The following is a 9467-nucleotide window of genomic DNA, read 5'->3' as shown; positions in this document are numbered from 1 at the left end:
CTGACCCATTCGGTGGTGCAAAAGCCCTCTACATTGTATCGTGCTTATTTTGTATTTGTATGGAAGGCTCTAGGCTCATGTCGGGAGGCCCATCTGTCAACCTGCTCGAGCACACTCGATCGTTTCGGTGTCCTCCACACTGGGCCTTTGATACTTCTGGTTTGAGTGGATGGCCCTGTGTTCTTGCCGGGGCCCAAGTTTGTTAAGTTGCTCGGGTCAGTGTCGATTCCAGAGGCCGGCGGGGGGAGGGGGGTGGGGCACGGAGCTATCACTATGGGCCTTTGTATCCCGAGATGATCCATAGGCTGTGAAGGGGCCCATGGCCGGCCTAACGGAAGCAATTTTCTAGCACAAAACAACATAATTGGGCGTCTTTGGGTCTGCAGATGACCAACGGCAGGATCTTCACCGTGCAGTGTGACTTAACGACTGTTGGCTGCCCTGCACCCAAGCTGACACTATCAAGTAAATTCCGCGCCCTGTCGAAGTTGGGCTTTCGACACCACGGCTGCTGTCCGTGCGCGGAAACATATGTTTTTAGTGCGAGCATTCTACGCCGTGTAGCGAACAGGCTCGTAGAGAGGCGACGTCTCTAGCCAGCTTCTTCACTATTTTTTCGTCGAAAGACAACATCTGCGACATAAAACGCAGTTACGCTTAGTGAAACTAGGATAAGTCCATTACACCATTAACAGGAACAATGGTAGCGTTTTTGGCAGTCCCACGCTTTTGGGAACAAAATTAGGAGAAACTTTCAGCCTCGTCTGCAATCGTGTGGCCAATGTGTTTTAAAATGGGCACATAGCTTCGTTCTTCTGCCATTTTAGTGGATTCAGCGATTCGGCATTAACCCAGACTTTCAAGCTGGAAGGATTTCTGGCTTGAGGCGCATCGCCGTGTGCAGTAGATTTTGATGCTACTTAATAGTGCATAATCTTACGCATTTAAATCACACTTGCTTTGCAGGCTGGCCATTTATCGTTTTGTTTCAGTGATGAAGAACCAGCCCAAATGAAACTGAAATAGCCTACATGATATGACATGCATCCGGTCAACGTAAACTTACGCACACCTCAGGTAGCGCAAAAGCAATTTTACAATAAGCATGCATATCATGTGCCGGCCTAATTAATAGCACGTGCACTTTCTACACCACTTTTACAACAAACTCATCCTGACTGCTATGTTTACAACGCATTTTCATTCATTCAACTGAAGAAACTTGCTTTTGGCCTCAATCCCACAGAACTACTTGTCAGTGTGAATTGTTCCTTAGGAATAATTGAACACAATTGAGTGTTATTGAACAATGTTAAGTATGATTGTGTTACTGACACCAAGCGTTCATGTCATGGCATAGTTGCATTAAAAGACATGGTGCGACGCCAAATTCGGACCGAATTTTGTGTGCACTTCTTGTGATTCACGCAAAAATCGTAGCTTAAACAGAGCATCATTTTACACGGGGGCGCTACGACCTAGATCCAAGGGCAAAAATCGAATTTGAATAAATTGTGCACTTTGGCCAAATGCCTTAACCCCCAAACCCCGAAACGCGATCCGTTAATGCAGCTGCATATTTACCGCCCCACAGAAAGGATGCATATATGTTTGCCTTATAGAGCGGCGCACACAACACTTTCAACAGTGCAGCATTACCCCACACCCGTAATATAACGCCGTGTTTGTTGTCAAGGCTAGATAGCGCGCAACAGCTGAGCAAGTGAGCACTGCAATACATTTCACACAGCTAAGGCCATAAAACACGCAAAGTTCTGAGGGGTTGAGCTGGAAAGTTCCGGAGTACGGAAGTGACCGAGGTCATTCATGGCTAGCTCTGACCCCGTCCCCCACAACCGAAAATGCGTGCTGTCGCCAATGACTGTGTGCATTCAGCGCCCTAAGGCGGAAGGAGCACGTGCGTCCAGTACCTCCTCGCTTTGAATCCGTCCGTGGAGGACTGCAATGAAGCTTAAATTTTAAAAGACTAGTTTTACATAAAAGCAAAAATGGTCCATAATAAAAAAAGAAAAGACACAAAAACTTACAATATGCATTCAGCATGAAAATCATGGACGGACCCTGGTACACACTCCAGGTACCGGACCGACCAACGCTGCTGGAGTTTCAATAGTTTGCATGCTCTGAATGCAACGCCGCAGAGGGTAATCGAGTGGTCGTGGACATAACGCGTGGTGGAATCTCGCTGCTCCCTGCTGCAAGTAGTGGTATACGGAGTCAAATGATATTTACAGCCGTCAGTGCACTAGTCACATCGGCGCAACCTGGCAAACATTCTAAGGCGCCATTTAACATGCTCAGGATTGCCGCCTTAGTTAAATGACGTCTACGAAGCGCGTGGTGGGTCGAGATATCAAGGCATGCAGTGTAAAATGCGTCGAAAGCTGCCGTAAACCATGGGCTCTATAGGAATGAATGAGAATGGTTTAAAGGCCCTGATGTGGCCAGAAATAACAATCAGCCCAAGTGATATCTTTCACTTTGTTGGCATTATCACAGAGGCAAAACTCCTGTTGATAGCATCCGGTGACGCTGTCATACGAATTAGTGGGAATACCGCGGTGACGCTGTCATACGCACTAGTGTGAATACCGCGGTGACGCTGTCATACGCACTAGTGGGAATACCGCGGTGACGCTGTCATACGAACTAGTGGGAATACCGCGGTGACGCTGTCATACGCACTAGTGGGAATACCCAGGTGATGCTGTCATACGCGCTAGTGGGAATACCCCGGTGACGCCGTCATACGCACTAGTGGGAATACCCCGGTGACGCCGTCATAGGAACTAGTGGGCATACCTTGACAAAATACGGCGCCATGCCATGCCGATGTGATCATAAGCCCCCCCCCCCCCCCCCCCCCGTTGTTCATGGGTACCACATTGCACTTGAGTTTGTATTCGGCACCACGTCGTAGGCTAGAAGCCGAGGCGCGCTGGCGCGGCACGGAGGTCCCGGGCTCCCAACGGAGTCGCTGCCAATACCCCAGCAGAGCTCCCCCTCTACGGATCCGTTGGGCTGGATTACCAGCTCATCTAGAAGCATTGCTGGCGATGGTCCCTTGCCACCGACGATGCCGCTACGCGTGACGCAATACTCGCTTCCGGGCCTAGCCGTCTCTGTGCGTCATAAGATGCGTTCGCGGCAGTCACATCGGCTGGCTGCATGTCCCCGAGAATACAGATGACGGTTAATCGAGTGGTTCTGATGAATGACGCAGTGTTGTGTCGGGAGCTCATTGATCGCGTCTGCCACAGAGAGAAAGAGCTCTCGGGCTATGAATGTCGGCTCCGATATGGCAAACGCCTGCTAGGCATAGGTTTCGCGACGGTCAGGAACAAATTGCGCTGTTCGCCAAATAAAAAGGCGTTATAAAAGCCCTCCAGTGGGTCGTGGCCAGATCCTGTGGATTTATAGCAGCGTTCCTTCGGCTATGGCTATCCATGCTACTTATTTCATTCTTTCTTTGGTTTCTCTTTGCTTCCGTTCCGTTGCGTTTTAGTTCAATGTAGAAATAGCCAACTGATGATCGCGGCAGTGAATGAGCTCGATACCTGTGTGTTGGATCTGGTTCCTTATCCGTGTATTAGATCTGGCTCGATGTCCGTGCATTGGAGTGATTGATAACCACGTGCAGCGCTGCTCACATCCGCTGGGTCACCGGAACGCTGGTGTGAATGCAGTCCGGGTGCCCATTGTATTAGGCCGCCCAAAGAACTGCAGCGTGCTCCCGATTCTGGAGAAGCGTCTTGGTATGTTTAAAAAGTGTCCTGAGTACCTGAAAAAGTCACAGGGATGAAAAGACTCCCTTAGTCTTAAAATAAGATAATGTCTTAAAATAAGACAATGAAGCTTCAAAGGTTTCCGCGTAACATAAGGGAGCCTGGAGCGCTTAGAATACAACGAAGATCGAATTCGTCGGAAGACGAAACCTGCGTGTGTGCGCTGCTTTTCACCGTTGCAGGGCACGGTCATGCAGCGCTTCGCTCCCCTGTATCACACTCAGTCGCGCATTGCAGTAGTTCAGTTATAGAGACTTGGCCCCGCAACTAGGCCGGCATGGGGGTTAAGTCAAGCTTCTGGCTCCGAAGCCGAATTGGAAGCCGAGGCATTCATATGAAGCCGAAATCAAAATCAAGGCCCATGGCACGTAACTTTGTATTTGCGAAGCCGAAGCCGATGCCAGTTGCATGCTTTATTTTGAAGGTACCGCCGAACTTGAGCCCTTGCCTTGAGCACTTTGCCTGCGCAGCCGAAGCCAAAGTCGACGGCTTTTTGAATTTAGGAAGCGCGATGCTGAAGCACACTGAAGCAAAAAATTAAAACCAACGAGTCCTAAGCCACAGCCAAATGTAGCGTACAAACACGTTTTGAGAATCAGTACCTAACTTACTTTTAACATTTCTTAAAACAGTATGGAATCACCAAAAGCATCATGATTTCATGAAGTGATTGAGATGGCTGCAACCATTATATATGGAGTTTTTAAAAAAAATCAGCTCTGTCTTCCTCGTCTGGTGTAGAAGTAGTATTGATAATCTCGGGACTTCACTCCCGGGATTATAAGCTCTCAGGATTTCGGAATCCCCATAATGTTTTTCGCACACAACAGCATTGTTATTGATAAGCGGCTCTGGTAGAATGCGGAAAAGTCAAACAACAAAACAACGATTGAAACGTGAAAATGCAGAATTCGCGTGATGCATGCCGAAATTTTGTATTGCACATTTTGAAGTCACGTGAACGTCCACTGCGCTCTGCAGGCTTGAGTTATACTCGGCATCGCTTCATACTGTGACAGGCTCGGAGCTCGAGCTCGTCTCTCGCGCGCCGCCTCCTCACGCACGCGGCACAGCAGCTCATATTACCCTAGGATATGCGATACCGCCTATCGAGCGGGAGCAGGCCGGGCGTCGTGTTTGTGCGTAAGCACGCTGCTGAGTGATCCGTGAGGACGGCCGGGCGACCCGGGGCATCCTCATGGAATGGTGTGCATGTTTGAGAAGCCAACACTGCTATACATGTCCGTTACAGGAAGGAGGCATTGGGGCTCTACGACGCACTCAACTGCTGAGGTTATATGGTGTCGCCTGCCTCTCACTCTGGTAGGAAGGATGTGCACCGCGGGGAATCGAACCCCGTACCTCTGGTTTCCCAGACGTGCGGTGGTTAACCACTATCCTATCGGTACCCTCTCCGTTATAGCAAAATTGAAATGCAGCTCAGTGTGTGAGCGCTTTCTTAGACGTCAAGGATGACGCCGCGGCAAAGTGTCGTATCTGTGACAGGATTCTGAACACATCCGGAGGCTCCACAAAACGACCTCACACCGACCTCAAGAGCAAGCGTGGTGGTAGGGGTGTCGCTGGGCCATCCCGATGCAGGGAGACACCTCAAGATGAGTCCGGTGAATGCCAGGGTGAGGTTCCGCTCCGCCTCTGACAGGAATGAGGGCCTTGGATTACCGCTGCGTACCTAAAATGGACGGTGCCCTGAATGTTGCGGTAGCCAGTATGTGTGCGAGAGATTGGGGACTTTTAAGGAAAATTCTAACTGGTCGGCACATTTGTAAAAGAAGCGTTCAATCCCGGGATCTCGGGATAACCTAGTATTAACTCGTTTAAAACCTTGGGACCGCGGTATTGCCAACAAGTCCTGGGAACAATATCATTATTCACGACATAACATCTTACCCAACATATTATAGGTGATGGGAAAGATCACAATGCCTGCTATTGATCACAATGACACAATAAAGATCACAATGCTGTACTCAACATGTACACACCTATACGCATCACACTGTACCACCGAAGTCTATTGCCTGCATGACCGTTTTACCGCGTAATTTTCCTACCAGCACATAAGGTTCAAGCGTAAAAGTTGTTCAAGCGTTCAAGCGTGAAAGTTAAGTAGTTCCTGTAAAGCCGCGGGGTATACGCTGCGCTTAGTTGGTCTGTTCTAGTTCCTGCGCAAGTCTCAGCATTGGTTGTTGTACAGTACCGTGCCTGTTGTATGCCGTTGACTGATGCCGTGTGGCCTATTTCAGTATTTTATTAATTCCGGTTCTATTTTGATGAAGTTGACTGGTGTGTTTCATTTCTTTTCTAAGAAGATGTGCTTTGATTATTTTTTTATTTGATCACACGAGGCTACCCTGGACCAAGGCATTGATCATTGATCATTTATTCACTGCTCTAACTCACACTGTGCCTTGGCAATCTGACTGGAGGCTGTTTTGCTTTGTGAGGTAGAAGACCCACTTCCTGAGTTAAGTTCCTGCCTTCGGCCCTGATATTCCTTTAAAAATATTTTCATGAACATCCCAGTGTTTAGCCACGAATCATCAACAGCGTTTCCGCCAGAAACCCAGCAGGATTGCCCGTTACTCCTGTGACAGAGCGCGAGGACGCGCTGGGCAGAAGCATGAAGGCGTCGAACCTCCGCCGTCACGTGTTGAAGTCTATGAGCGTCGCCGCTGACGACAGTATGGGTGCCGGTGTGGGCCTGGACGGGCTCTTGGCAGGACACGCGTCCCGGCCCCGGACCGGCAGACGGCTGGGGCTGGACGGGCCCCGGACCAGACACGGACCGGTAGCAAGTTGGGGCTGGACAGGCCCCGGACCCGGACCCCGACCAGCAGACGGCTGGGGATGGACGGGCCCCGGACCCGGACTCGGACGGGCTGTCGGCTCGTGAGCCTGCGGCGATTGTTCAAAGAGTTGCACATTTGCATTGCATTTTGAACTGAAATAGTCATCTTAGAGTTTATTCGGTGTAGTTCACAGCCCTACGATTCTTAGGACCTTAACTGTTTTAGTACCTGAGCTACGCACCCGTGAAAATGTGCAGATTATTTCGGAGAGACTATCAACGTCACTCAGGCATCCATGGCGCCATAATAACGTCATTCAAACCCTGCGATTCCATTGGCCATGCGGCGATCAAGGTCAAGACAACTATAATTACCGAGCTCTTCAATCTGGCGTTCGTGAGCACAATCTCCAGATGCAACCGCCGGCAATTGGCTCTCAATCAATGTTTTGGAAGGTAAGATGGCGTCATCAAACAGTGACGTACTGAGGAGTATATGTATCAAATAAATAATTGTGATGTGCAAAACATTGTTTTACTTCAAACATAGCAATAGTTACCAGTCAGCTTGTTTTATCATATCCCATGCTTGCTTCAATTTCTTCTTATGCTGAACCTCTCCTTTAAGCATCGCCTGCAAGCCGATTATCGCTCCGGCCCGGGCGCTCCTCTCGCCAGACCTACACACCTCAGCCTGCTCGGTTAAAAGTGCTTCGGGCTGTAGATGTCATTATGTTGGTACACTTGATGTCATAAATCACTTCGGCAAGTAGCCGTCCAACTAAGCCATCCTCTGGTTGTCAAGATTGAGCGTATGTCGTTCGTGCGTATCTTTGAAGGGAGTGTTCCAAATTTATGTGTGGTTTTGAACTGGTTTTAATTTGATCTACAACTTCAGTGCTGTTCACAATCCTACCCTTTTTAAGACCTAAGTCCCTCTAGTTTCTGAACTGCACGCCCGCGAAAAGGGGGAAAAGCATTTCGGGGGGAGTATTTCAAAGTCACCTCGGCATTTATGGCGTCAAAATAACGTCATTCAAATCCTGTCATTTGTTAAGCCACGCGGCGATCAAGGCCAAGACAAACACGATTGTCGAGGCGTTCATACCCGGCATTCTTGAGCCTATTTCCAGATACCTAGCCCGTCAGCTGGTTCTCAATCACTGTTGTGCAGGCACGATGACGTGCCCAAACCATGGCGTATTGAGGAGCATATTTACTAAAAAGAGAACTATGCTCTCTAGAGCAGTCTTTTCCACCTACAAAGCATACCAATAGTTATAGGTACGACGTAGGGAATGGGAGTGCATCCCGACGCAACAGACGGGCGGTGCTCGTGCCCGTGGCGAATATTCTTCAGGGGCTGGTTGTCCTTTGCTTAAAGGGAATGAATGCTCCACATTTGAAGATATTGAAGCATTTCAAAGCATTTCGAACCCTTTGGTGTCCGTATGATGCAGTTCCGGCGTCTAAAAAAGGTCCCGAGTCTAACAAAGGTGCATCTCAGTAAGTGGATGCATCTTTAATATGTACTGTGTTTCGTATGTTGGGCTTTTTATATTCAGCTTCTAATCGCTATTATGTGACTCTTCACCATGCAGGAGAGAGCCAAACCGGCTTTCCCCTCATTCCGTCCCTGTCGTTTTTTGTCCGTCGTTGACATCGTCCATGCCGACATTGGCCCGTCGCCGACACCGTCCATACCGACATGGTCCGTCGCCGACACCGTCCATGTCGACGTGGTCTGTCGCCGACACCGTCCATGCCGACATTGACCCGTCGCCGACACCGTCCATGCCTACATGTTCCGTCGCCGACACCGTCCATGCCGACACTGGCCCGTCGCCGACACCCTTCATGCCGACACTGGCCCGTCGCCGACACCGTCCATGCCGACACTGGCCCGTCGCCGACACCGTCCATGCCGACACTGGCCCGTCGCCGACACCGTCCAAGCCGGCATTGGCCCGTCGCCGACGCCGTCCATGCCGACACTGGCCCGTCGCCGACACCGTCCATGCCGACATTGGCCCGTCGCCGACACTGTCCGCGTGTTTCGTTACGCGATTGAAACTCTCCATTGGAAATACAAGGGAGCCTTACTACTCCGATATCATATTTCGCGGTCTGACGGTTGAGTTTTTATTACACTGAGAGCAAGCTGGAATACACTTACGAAAAATACCGCCTAAACACGCAGCACAAAGCTAGTGACAATTGCCGGGAGGCTTACAGCTAAGCACGTCTCATGTCAACACAAACAGATAGGGTTATTCCAGCCCGATAATACGAACGACGTAGGATGATCGTACGTACATCCAGGGCGTCCTCGTCCCGCTACGCAAAGGCTTAACGAGACTATAGCGAGGTAGTACACCGCTTTTGATTTTGACTTCCGAATGGCACCCGCACGATCTTCGCACGATCTCTACGCACTACGGGGAAGCCACTACTACGCATCCCTTAAGCAGGTATGCATATTAAGATATATTTCACACACACACACACACACACACACACACACACACACACACACACACACACACACACACACACACACACACACACACACACACACACACACACACACACACACACACACACACACACACACACACACACACACACACACACACACACACACACACACACACACACACACACACACACACACACACACACACACACACACACACACACACACACACACACAACCACCATCGCAATATGAAAAGCTGTGACCATGGCATTGCCTTCGCTTACACGCATTCATCACCATGTGCGTAAATACGCGTCGAACGGCTTCCACTCAAACATGTGCAATGCTCGCGCGGGCTGTCTGTCGGCAT

Source organism: Pollicipes pollicipes, unplaced genomic scaffold (assembly GCF_011947565.3).
Source record: "Pollicipes pollicipes isolate AB1234 unplaced genomic scaffold, Ppol_2.1 Scaffold_4002;HRSCAF=4701_pilon_pilon_pilon, whole genome shotgun sequence".
NCBI classification, from domain to species: domain Eukaryota; kingdom Metazoa; phylum Arthropoda; class Thecostraca; order Pollicipedomorpha; family Pollicipedidae; genus Pollicipes; species Pollicipes pollicipes.
Note: the sequence above shows the minus strand (reverse complement) of the source record.